At 31.9% G+C, this 13,412-nt stretch overlaps 1 protein-coding gene and 1 pseudogene across 8 annotated transcripts in view; one reads left to right on the top strand and one right to left on the bottom strand.

The window, feature by feature from the left end:
• ZZZ3 (zinc finger ZZ-type containing 3) overlaps window positions 1-13,412 on the bottom strand; it is an 85,292-nt gene that overhangs the window by 43,018 nt on the left and 28,862 nt on the right. For 4 of the 8 annotated variants that reach the window (XM_011355522.2, XM_011355523.2, XM_023528027.1 and 1 more), the window contains exons 2-3: window positions 6,072-6,204; window positions 4,349-4,501 (exon numbers count right to left, since the gene is read on the bottom strand). The exons of 1 other annotated variant lie outside the window; for it this stretch is intronic. The gene's annotated coding sequence lies outside the window, so the exon portion shown is untranslated. Of the gene's footprint in view, window positions 1-4,348; window positions 4,502-4,553; window positions 4,661-6,071; window positions 6,205-13,412 lie in introns of all 8 variants that reach the window. 3 more of the 8 variants (XM_023528028.1, XM_011355524.2, XM_023528029.1) reach the window with 3 other exon arrangements.
• Window positions 11,815-11,933, top strand: LOC111736898 (annotated as a pseudogene).

Raw genomic sequence — 13,412 nt, forward strand, 5'->3', positions numbered from 1 at the left:
TGATGACAAGCTATGTGGCACCCAAAGTATTCTGGATGCAGTAGAATTTTTTTTTTTTTTTTTCGTAATTAACCAGATGGATATAAATCACATCTTAGCTGGCACTGGCGAAGAGCAAAACAGAGCAAAGACAAGCCTCCCTAGCCCCTAGAAGTAGAACCATAAATTAGCAAGTAAAAGGAAGTATTCTAAAGTGGATAGAAGAAAAAAGGAAAGAAGCAAATACATTTAAGAAATCAGGAGTATACATATAACTCCATCCTTTCCTTCTTAGAACTTCTGTATCTATGTGTATGCGCCACAGTTTTAAGGCATTTTGGAAGACATGAGCATTTTCTGTGTGGATGCTTGGTGTTTCTAAAATAAAATGTAAGAAAAATTGAAAAAATGCCCCAATTAATCCATTTGGGTAAACTCTTGAGTGGCTTAGTGGTTATTTCCCAACAAATAAAATAAGTTTCAAGTCTCCATTCTTCTACTGCTCTTTTGTTTAGCTTTCACAAGGTACTTTGCCACTTCACTGCCTAACTTCGAATGGGGTGCACAATGGATAAAGAAGCCAGTAATGACTGTAGTAGAAAATTTCACAGTATCCTCCCCTCCTCCCTTCGCCATCCTTTCCACTGCCTCCCTCTCCTCATAACTCTCCAAACGACCCTGCCCCTGCAAATCAAAAACAATTTCTCTTTTGCCTCAACTATAAGTATCTTAGAGTGGAAAGGTTATAAAGAACTACAGAAGACACAGCAACACACTACCATGTACAAAAAAATAAACATGAGAAACTGTTTTTCTGTTCCTGTCTGTTAACAAATGAATTTGAGTACCTGTAAAATATATAAGTTGGTTGAATTCAGTTTTATTTCAGAGTATGGCACACTTTCAAATTTTTAATTAACACTTTTTTAAAATCTTATAAGACTCACAAAACCTGATCTGGGATTAAAGCATGAAAATTTGTTCTAGAGAATTCCATAGCAATCACATGAATAATAAGTATGGGACACCAATCAGAACTTGGAAATACATTTCTCACAATAAACTTTTACTGTTTTGAGATTCATTAGAGGAAACTGGCATTTAATTCTTTTGTTAAAATTGTGTCAAGATTACAGTCTATTATTTTTCTTCACAGGTAATAAACACTGAATGACCCATAAATATACTTTAAATTATAAAAAATTAAGTTAAACTTCAAATGATGTTTCAAAAGAGCACAAACTAAAAAATATTAATATCAATTTATTTGTTTCATGTATCCAAAACTGGAGCTCTCAAATTTGAAATTACTGATTTTTAAATATTAAATACCTATGTAAATATACAAAGAAAACATAAATCAATAACTTTACTTACAAAATCTAATGCAAACATCTTCAATGCAAATTTTATTATATTCAGAATATGGTTATATTAATAACTTAATTTGATTCAATTCTGAATTTGATTCAAATCAAATTTAATTAGTCACAATTGAAAGTTAGTGATTTTTAAATATTAAATATCTATGTAAATATACAAAGAAAATATAAATTTTACTTATAAAACCTAATGAAATTTCTTCAATGTAAATTTGGGTATATTCATTAATTTATGGTTTGACTATAATATTGGCAATAGTAATATTTTATAAATACACAAAAACAACCTGTTAATCTTTACTTTTTAAAATGTGATGCCAATTAAGAGCATATAAATCTCATATGATCCCAATAATGGGCATTCCTAGCCCTTCTTTTCTTTCCACACCAATCCAAATGAGAGCAAAATCCCTGCCTTGCCATTATTAATGAAATAAGCCTATTCTTATTAGTACCCAGAACTACTTATAAACATATGTGTGTGTGTGTGTGTGTGTGTGTGTAATTACAAAACACCATCGATGAGGGCCTATTTTATTTCTCCACCATTCCAGTAATCAAAATTTGATTAATATTAAAAAAGAAATTTTTGGTTTCTTTTGCTAAAAATGTTTTTATTCCATTTAACTACAATGAAGCCCAAGTTTTAGAGTTCTCAAATCCTGTGTTATTGGGCTATATTTAAAGCAAAACTTTTATAACAAACACCCTTTGGTATTTCAAATTCTTGTAACTCAAAGAGTGGCCTGAGACCCAGCATCACAGGTATCTCCTGCAAATTTGTTAGAATGCAGAATATCAAGCCCTGCCCCAGACCTACCAATTAATCAGATTTCCTGATAATTTATATGCCTGTTAGAGTTTGAGAAGCAGTGCCTTAGACTACTGCATCCAGACAGTAGTCTATTAAAATAACACAGCCATCAAGTTTCCAAATAAATTAGACTTATTTATAGTATGTCCTTTAATTTCTTAATAATAAAATTATGAATAAAGCCATGATCTCTTTAGCAAAGGAAGCACCAGAGGACTATAAAAATCTCTTGCCTGAAATTAACATACTGCATGCACTTATGGTAATAAATTGCTTAATATTCTGAAGATTACAGTTAAATGAAATTTTAACACTCATCTCTGATTTTTTTTTCTGTTCTAAACTTTTTTCATCTTTTCTATTTTGGATAGGCATACAAAAAAACATAAACTTTCTGCAGTCATCTAATAACCTGACTTCAAAATTCAATTACCAAAAAGGGACTAAAAATGTCCTGATGATCTCAACCAAGGCTCAACATTGTTTTGCCATGCCTAGCAAAGTATTATAGACTAAAATCAATTGTTTTCCATTTAGCATAATAATACAGTTACTGAAGAAATTCAGTGAAGAGGTTTGCAACACAAAGTTATATTCCTGCCAAAAATCATGTTGCTACAGGAACATAAAGGAACTCATTTATAAAGTAGTAATACTCTTGCCAGTTAACTAAATAGGAGGCACATGGTGAACATCTTACTTAGCATCCAACTGGAACTGCAAATTCAATCGCTCTAGTTTTAGAATTAAAGAAACTTAGTTAACATATTCATATGGGCAAAACGCAATCCAGCAACTAGAAAGAAGTTCTGCCTATATATTATACACTAACTAATGGATGCAGCACTTTCTAGAACAGAGGGAAGTTAATATGACTAATTACTCCTTTCCTCAATTTCCCATGCTCATAGTTTTCATTCAATTGGAGGGCTTTTCTGGGAGAGTTAATCAACCTAATTTCAGCCTCTCCATTCATAGAAAGTCCCAAATTCTACATATAATTCCACATATCTCATCTATTTATTTGCTGTCGAGCTACCCTTCCCCCAAATTTGAATCTTTTACTTTATATTTTTCTGAAACTCTCTGAAACAGTAAAATTTGTTTCAGATCAAAAATTTCTAGCCCCTGTGCTCACATCTGCAGAAGTACATCAATAATAACTGAAATAATAAACATTAAACTAAAATGATTGACCTAATGAAATACTCCAACTATCGCCTTTACTAAATAAACGAAATCTCAAAAAGATTTCAAAGACAATGCCTATAACTTTTTGCTTCTCCTATAATTACCAAAGTAGTATAGTTTCTTTTGGGAATTGAGGGACTCAATCCTCCACTAGCATCAACGTTCTAGCTCATATTTACTATCAGAATATTTAGTTTTAATAAGTGAAGTTTTTAGGAAATTGGTCATGATACTAGGTAGACAAACCAAAGTGAAAAGCAAAAAGAGCAAGAGCAATTGGAAAATGTTATCAATATGATTCTTTTCCTACTTGTCTAAAATATAAACATGAACTGCTTAATAATGGTTCAGACTATGCTTTTTACATAATTAAGACAAATTTCTTCAGCCAAGCAAGTACCATTATTACTATCAGGTTAAACGTATCTGTAAGATTAAAAGTTTCTATAAGGTTAAAAGTAGGAGAGTGAAACCTGAAGAACCACCCATGCAATTCGACTTGAGGTTCTTAATATTCACCTCTCTCTGATGCCTGGGACTTCTATTACGTATTGTCTTGTATAAAAGGATCTCTTATTTCTTTCCCCATTAAGAAGCACATATGATTGATTGATTGATTGACTGACTGATAAATAGATAGAGCGAGCTGAATGAATACACACTTAAAAAGACAATTGGAAGTAACAAGAAGTCAAGGAATTTCATAATGCCCTTATATCAAAAATACCTAGGGTGTCAAAAATAGGTAAATGCTCTAGAGATTCCAATAAACTCAGCCACTTCATTTATCTACCTGTTGGGAAAAGAGCGGGAAAATATTTCATCCCCAACCCATTTCCTACAGCTCCACAGTCCTATGAACAGCTAAGCCAGACTATACAATTTTCCATGCAGAAAAGAAACTATAGAAAATTAACAAGCTCCTCTCATCCCCCAAATCAAACTGTAGTTGTCTTCACTACTGCAAGACTAAATAACTTACCTGTACAACCAAAGATCTATCATTGTGGAAATATATCTCTTTTCCTTATATCCTGAAGGAGTTGGAGCTATGATCTAGAAAAGAGCTTAAGCATCAGGGTTTCAGACTCTCAGCTTCAGCCATGTAGAATACTAGAACTTCCTAAATTCCTTTCTTTAAAATAAAATAATAAAAAAAAAGAATTAAAAAAAGCAAATTAACTTACACTAATAGATTCATCCCTCCTATAACAAGAGGAAATAGCAGGTAACAGACTATCTGTTCATAGTAACATCTTTGGTACTTCTTGGTAACTTTGTAGCCTCAGAGATACTAAGAAATTGGAAAAGGATTTTTAGGAACCAACAAAAACCAAAAAGAGCTTGAAATATACTAATCTTTACAACAACTCAATATTAATTTGAGTCACAATGAGACTCAGTTCTTTTCTACAGTCTCAGGCAATATTTTTTTGAGGTGACCCAAAGGCTGCCCTTGATAAAAGTTCTCATACAGAATTTATAAACTCTTATTCTAGAGGCGTTTCCAAATTTTGGCCTTCAAGTATGAAAAACTGGGGAATGAACAACAAAAATATTTAGGTTACACGCACCAAGAGTCCACTAAATCTTTTATATCTTTCTATCTACATGATAACCTTAATGGTTATTAAAGTGCTACAAGATTCTATTATAAAGGGAAATTTCTATTATTTTGGGCATATAAATTTTCAGCAAGGACAAAAACAATAAAGACTTTCTAGTTTTAGGACCTAGTTGATCAGATATTATAATTAACTCAATTACATTCTATTTCTTGGACAGTATAGTTAATAACAGTTTTATTTATAATAATATATTATGACATCCTTTTTTAGAGAATCTGGCTAAATGGGTTATTATGAGTACCCATTTGAAAACAGGAGGAACACCAGAAAAAAGACTAGCAATATTTATGATGGAAACTGTCACCTTATAATATTATAAACATAAAACTAAATATTCTAATAATTAACACTATTTTTGGTGAAGGATTACAATTTAAAAACTGATGCAATTATCAAGCTTTGTAAACTAGAGTTACCACCTACCAAAAAATAGATTATGTATTAGTCAGCTAGAAAGGGAACAGGGCTAATGGATGCAACCTCTCCCAAATATGCCTTGTAAATTCTTGAAAAGCACAATATAGGAGTAAAATAATTTAATACTACATTAAAGTAACTGTCTAAGTAAAATAATTTAATATAACATTTTTAAAAAGTTTGAAATTAACATAAAGAGGGTGCCCAGTGAAAACAGAACTTGAAACATAGATTCCAACTGCCAACTCCTTTGTACCCACCCCAGAAAAACTTTCACAAACATTGCAAAAAATTACGTTCTACTGTGTGTGGTATTGATGGCAAAGAGGATCCACAAAATAAGATGGGTCTCCAAGTATATATACACTGACAGGCCTACTCTAGCACTCTAACAAGTTCTAGTCAGCCACATTACTACCCTATTTGGATAGGGTTTGCTATAGGAATATCATCCATTATTGTATTTACCAAGCAAGGATATATGCAAATATTATTTTCACAGAACTGATACAGCTGAGTTCTATCAGTATTAAGATAGTGCAGGATAGTGCAAGACGTGTTTCTAAAAAACCTGATACATTGGAAAACAAACTTCAGTCAATCACTTCTACTTACTAAAGCCTGCTTGGCCTTAATTAAGATTACATTTTTTTTTCTTACCTTTTTTAAAGTGTTTCGCCTAGTATTTGATTCCCAAGCGTCTGCATTTATCTGTCATCACTGTTAATGTCCATGTTACACTGAGACTTCAGGTATTAATTATTTATATAGTTGTACTAGCAAAACTTGATATCTGTGAAGGGAAACCACAATATAGTCACTATGAATGTGTTACTGTTTACAAATTTGTGGATAAAACTGATATTTCTAAACAAAGCACACTGCATTTTCTAATAAATTTCAAATAATTCCTTATATTTAGCTACAAAATGTGTTATCTTCAGTGACAGATGATTTGCTAACTCTTACACATGCTTCTCAGCATACCCTCATAAAATATTTCAAAATTTAATTCTGAATTAAAATTCTTACAAATTTGAGAACTCCTTAGATTCATTTTCCGACTACCAACATAGGTACACATCATTTTCCAGAAGTCTATAATTTCTCAGACATTAATAAAAGAGTATTCTGTGTTTTACAATAATGATAGAAAATAAATCTGTAATACTTAAGAATGCAGTAAAAAAGATCATGACTTTCTCTTAAATGTAACCTCAATACATTCAATGTCTTTTAAAGTAATATTTTTGTTTTGATTAGATATTCCTCTGTGACTAATCTGTCAACATTATTTTGGAAGTAAATAGAAAATAAATGTGACAAAATAAATGAGAAATAAACCAAGTAGCTATATAAACATTCCTTAAAAATGGACTTTGTTATAGATTATAAGTCTGAGAAACACATTAATGTGCTTACAATGATGAAGAAAAGCATTATATAAAATTTAAGACATTTCTACCAGTTTATTAGTAGAAAGAATGAGCTACAAAAAAACACTTATTCAAATACATCGAAGAAAGAAACCTATGAATGATATTCTAAAATGATTCACCACAGTGTGCTGTTCCAAGTTCTTATGTAATAAAAAAACCTAAAAATCTACCCAGAAAATGCAGATAGCCTTACACTGTTTTATGGGTAAAATGTCTTCCTAAAGTTGTGTTAACCTGCCAGATCTTCTCAGTAAAAACTTTCATTAACAATAAAGTAGAAACTAATAGGTCAATTATACCTTGATTTTTTTTAATTGGAAGAAAAAATAGTTAATGGTGATTAGGAAATACTGATATCTGCCCTCAAACAAGTCTCTATTCTGTTTTCAAATGTTAAAAAAGACTTTAATGCATAAAATATTAATAATTTTAGATATTCCCAAATGTTAAAGTTGCTATAAATTTAACAAGCAAGGAAGTTAAACTAGCAAAAACATATTCTCTACATTGCATTCATTTTAGTCACTACACATTTCAAATTTAAGCATTTTGCACAAATGCTACATGCTTTCTAGAGGACGAAAACTACTCTGAATTGTGACAACCTACAATAACTTTTTATTTGACTTATTTAACTACAGTAACTTACTTCCTGAAATTTAAGAAACTTAGCTATTTTGCCTTTTTAAAAGCATACAAAATGGAAAATAATCCATTTAAATTCTATTCCTAAGGTCTTATTTATTCCTCGCCACAGAGCTTTGCTTGTTTTCACATACTAATAAAATTCATTGACTACTCAAGAATTTCAGTGACTATTCAAGAATTTCAAAAACAAATCTAAAAATCAAACTTGACTAAAAATAATTACTTTTCTTATTGTTTGCAGTCTAACACTGGTACTACTGTGTCAAATAGATTACAGGATCTCATATGAAATCACATCAAAAGACTAAAGAAAACCTCATTAGAAAATATTATCGGTTCCAGTGATAAAGCAAAGTTATAAGCCACACAACTTACTATAAAAATAAAACTTTGAAGTCTAGGCTAAACACAACCTAAATTATAAAACACTGAGATTTTTTTAGTTTTATAAGAACTTGGAAAAAAGCTCAAAACAAAGGTTATACTATAGACTCATATTTAGTACCCAATCTTTCAGTTGTTATGAGAAAATACTAAATATGTACACTATACTATGTCTTTAAATAATTTAAAAAAAAAAGAATGAGATATTCAAAGTCAGTTGTAAAAAGCATTTGCGATAATGGTCAAAGACAGAAAGAAACACCTTTCCCAGACAAGCTTATCACAGTTACTTGCTACAGAGAGCTGAACCGAATTTTTATTTGGTACAAAGTATGACCAAAAAAGAGAACATTCTTCTGGCTCCCTAAATTGTTTGGAACCACAGATCCAATGTTTTAAATACCTACTACAGGTTTTAGAGATAACCCTATTTCAATGTCAACAGAAAAGTAGAAGAAAGAGCAACAGATTTGGTGGAAGGAGATGGGAATATGATTCCCTGCCTCCAATAATAACTGACCACAAAAAAAAGCCACTTTTCTGCACATCATTACTTCATCTATAAAACAAGAGACATACTACCTGCCTACTACTTCTCAAGATTATAATGAAGCTAAAAAGAGATTATGTCCATGAAGTATATTAGTTTATTGGTTTTCAAACTTTAGTGTGCTTAATAAATTCAAGACCAATGACCCCAGAATTCAGATTCGGCAGTTCTGGACAAGCATGCATAAAAATCTTTGTTGTTAATTAACCACTTCAGTTCATCCCAAATTCCACTGGTGGCTCCCCAAGAATGACGATATTTTGAAAAAACTGCATCAGTTTCTTCTGAGACTTTAGTTGTAAGCATTACCCTAGGTATTTTTTTAAAATGCAAATTTCTAAACTTTGCCCTTAGAAATTCAGATTCGATAAACAAAAAAAAAAGGGCAGCACACAGAATCCTCATTTTATCAAATACCACAGGTAATTAAAATGTAAATGGCTCACGATCCTTTTAGAAACCCTGCACCAGAGTTTTCCCCCTACATATTTCTCAAATTGTTCCCAGCCGCTCTAGCACCATCAACCATGACCAACCTTAGGCCTCATCATCACTTGATCTAATTCACCTGCCTTGTAATTGGTCCCACTACTTTAAGTCTTATCTCGTACAAGTGCATGGTCTACAGAGTCATCTAAAATGCACAATTGCCATTCTCCTAATCTAATACCTTTCCAAGGGACTTTTGCTTCTGGCCAAGACAGAGTAAAATAAATGAGATTTACGCTCCCTCCTGAAACAACTAAAAATCTGGACAAAATATATGAAAGTGTTTTTCAGACATTGAAAATCAGATAAGGTAGGACAGTGGTCAATGAAAAAGGAGAAGCAAAGCCTTTAATTGCCCCAGCTCACTGTTTGGAGTTTCCAGGCTGCAGAGCAGGGAGGGTGATACCAGGTAAAGTGCAACAGCCTCTCTGAGTTAAGAAGATGAAGTGAGGAGTCTGGGGGAGACCAAAGTAGCTAGGATCCCCAGAACATTGTATCAGAAAAGAGGAAGCTGTAGAAAGAGCAAAGAAGACCTCATAAGATGCTGAGATTCCCCCTTGAGTCTTGAGCTGAATATTCATCACACTTCTTGTTGTGTATCCAAGACATGGAAAAGGCCTGGAAACCCACCCATAAGGAGCATAGGGAAAGATATCCATAGCCAGGGGAGTGCTGGAAAATGTGTAACAACTGGGGGCAGTTAGTAGTTTGTAGTTCCTGGTTTACAGGGTTACCAGTACCAATGTCTGATGTGAATATCCCCATCCAGGGCCAATTTCACACTATCACATGATATCTCTGAGTGCGAAATTGGGAAGAGATACATGGTAGCGCATTAATATAATATTTCTACCATAAAGATACAATACATGTAAATTATCACCAAAGTACAAAAATAATAATATGTAATAATATAATTAGAAGTTAATGAGTTTGGAGGATTTATTATCTTTGTTCTTAATATAACCGATTTAATTGTAAAATTATATGACTTTATTTATTAAGAATTAAACCAGCTCGCAAACTTCCTGACATTTTAACAACTAGCTCACACAGTGCCAGAAACAGTTTGTATACCTACCAACCAGAGTATAAAACCTCATAATTCACAGGACGTCAAACATAGTGCTCAAAATGTCATTGCCTCAGTAGAGGGACAAAATGATCTCTGGACTAAAGATTGCTTTGGTCCCACCTAACAAAGATTAAAAGCAAGCCTCAAAAGAATAAAGCCATTTCCAATGAACTTTTAACAAAGCTCAAAAATATTTATAAGAATAAAAAAATTTCCAGAACCAAAACAGATAAAATTGACAATGCCTAGCATTCAGTCAAGTATTAGAAGACATGCAAAGAAACAGGAAAATACCATCAATAATGAGAAATATTAGTCAAAAGAAAAGGTCCCATACATGACAGATTTATCAGATGAGGACATTAAATCTGTTATTATAACTGCAGTTCACATGTTCAAAAAGTAAAATTAAGCATGTTAGGTAGTGATATAAAAGATATTTTTTAAAAAACAAATTGATTTTTCTATTAATAAAAAATGCTGGTTGAGATTAACAGATTAAACACCAATGAAGAAAATTCCAATGAACATAAAGACGTAGCAAAAGAAGCTATACAAAATAAAACAGTAATGGCTCAATATTTTTCAAATTTGATGTAAATTATAAACTCACAGATCAAAAGACTAAATAAACCTAAGTAAAATAAACATGAAGAAGACTACCATAGGTCACATCATAACCAAGTTGCTTTAAACCAGTAATAAAAAGAATATCTTAAAGTAGATAGAGAAAAATAACACATTACATACACAGGAAGAAAAATAAGATTGAGAGCAGACCAATGACTAGAAACACAAGACCCAAAATGGTGAAGTTTATCTTTCAGGTACTGAAAAAAACTATTGACTAAGAATGATAGCCAAAGAAAATACCTTTTGAAAACAAAGGTAAAATAAAGAGGATGTCAAAATGTTAACTTGACATCTCCAACACCACCACCAACAGACATTCACTAGAAGACAAGTTAAAGGAAGTTCTTCAGACAGAAGGAAAAAGATACTAGATGTAAGTATGGATCTACCCAAAGCAATGAAAAACACCAGAAATGGTAAATGAGGATAAATATAAAAGACTATTCCCCTTAGTTTTTTAATCTCTTTAAAAGATAATTGACTATTTATAACAAAAAGGACAGCAAGATATTATGACATTTATAACATACAGAGAAGTAAAATATAATTGCACGACAGCCAGATGTGAGGAAAATACAATGTTGTAAAACCCTTATACTACATATGAAATGATATAATATCATTTCAAGATACTTGTAGTAAGTTAAAGATGTATACACACTATGAACCCTAAAGCAACCCTAAAACAACCATAGGCAGGCAGGCAAAAAGGAAGGGAGTGAGGGAGGAAAGGAGGAATGAATTAAGTTACCTGCAAAGAATAACTTTTAAAAGATTCAAGTCATATTTATTATGACCACAAGGGAATTAAATTAGAAATCAAGAAAAATATCTCAAAAATCCCCAAATCTCTCAAAATAGTATGCTTCTAATAACTCATGAGTCAAAGATATCAAAAGAGAAATTAGAAAATAATACAACTAAATGAAAACAAAAACACAACATATTAAAATCTGTGGAAAGCAACAAAAGCAGTACTTACAGGGAAATTTATAACAGTAAAAATATGTAAGAAGAAAAGTTTCAAGTCAATGATGTCAGCTTCCTTCCACCTTAAGAAATTAGAAAAAGTTTAATATAACCCATATGAAAAGAAGAAATAAGAACAGAAATCAATGAAATAGAAAACAAAAACTATAGAGAAAAACCAATTAACCAAAAAAACGTTTTTTTAAAGAAAAAACCGTCTACGGCCATGCTTCCTTGAACAAGCCCAATCTCGTCTGATCTCGGAAGCTAAGCAGGGTCGGGCCTGGTTAGTACTTGGATGGGAAACCACCTAGGAAGACAAGGTGCTGTAGGCCTAAAGACTAAAAAATAAGGGATTGTATGCTAACAAAGTCCTTGCAATCTGTGAGGTCAACCAAGGGTTGCCTTGCCTTAAAAAAAAAAAAAAAAAAAAAAAGGAAAAAGAAAAAAACAATAAAATTGAGAAATCTCTAGTGAGACTGATCAGGAAAAAAAAAAATACAGATTATCAATATTAAGAAAAAAACAAGTGATATCGGTATAGATTCTATACTTAAAAGATAATTATTCCAACAAGGGTACCAAGATGAATCAATGAAAAAGAAAAACCTTTCCAACAAATGGTATTAAAACAACTGAATACATACCCTCATTTAAAAGAAAGTTGGATCCTTACTTCACATCATATATGAAAATTAACTCAAAATGAATCAAAGACATATATAGGAGCTAAAATGATAATTCTTAGAAGAAAACATAAGTGTAAATCTTTGTGATCTCGGATTAGACAATAGTTTCTTATATATGAGCCTAAAAAGCACAAGGGCAAATACTATATGATTCTGCTTATACGAGGTACCTAGGGTAGTAAAATTCATAGAGGTAGAAAGTAGAATGGTGGTTACTAGGGAAGGGGATGAAATGAAGAGGTATTGCTGAATGGTTATTTGGCAAAATGAAAATAGTTCTGGAGATGGATGGTGGTGATGGCTGCCCAACAATGTTAATGCACCTAATGCCACTAAACTGTATACTTAACAATGAATTAAATGGTCAGTTTTATGTTATGTGTATTCTACCACTATTAAAAACTTGACAGTAAAAGCAAGCAACCAAAGAAAAATATGGATAAGCTGGAATCATCAAAATTAAAATCTTTGTGCTTCAAAGAACACTATCAAGATAATGAAAAGATAACCTGAAGAATGAGAGAAAATCTGCAAATCATCTGTCCATAAAGAACCTTTACAACTTAATAAAAAGATAATCTAATTTAAAAATAGACAAAGGACTTGAACAAATTACTTCTGCAAAGAAGATATAAAAATAGCCAATAAGCATATGAAAAGATGCTCAACATCATTAGCCATCAAGGAAATACAAGTCAAAACCACAAGATACCACTTCATATCCAGAAGGATGAATATAATAAAAGGATAAACAAGTGTTGACAAAGATGTGGAGAAATGGGTACCCTCATACATAAGTGTTGAGAATAGTGAAGCAGCTTTGGAAATAGTTTGGCAGTTCCTCAATAAGTTAAACATAGAATTATGATACGATCCAGGAATTCCACTCCTAGATACACATATGCATACCTCATTTTATTGTGTTTCTCTTTACTGTACTTCACAGATGTTGCATTTTTTACAAATTGAAGGTATGACCCTCTCCACCAGCAAAAAGACTACAACTTACTTTACTATAAACCCACAATACCTCCAAGGTACGCCTGTACCAAAAAGGAAACATGTTCACACAAAAAAGTGTTCATAGCAAAATTATTCACAACAGGCAAAAAGTAGAAATGACTC

The sequence above is a fragment of the Pteropus vampyrus genome, unplaced genomic scaffold (assembly GCF_000151845.1).
Source record: "Pteropus vampyrus isolate Shadow unplaced genomic scaffold, Pvam_2.0 Scaffold22, whole genome shotgun sequence".
Lineage (NCBI taxonomy): Eukaryota > Metazoa > Chordata > Mammalia > Chiroptera > Pteropodidae > Pteropus > Pteropus vampyrus.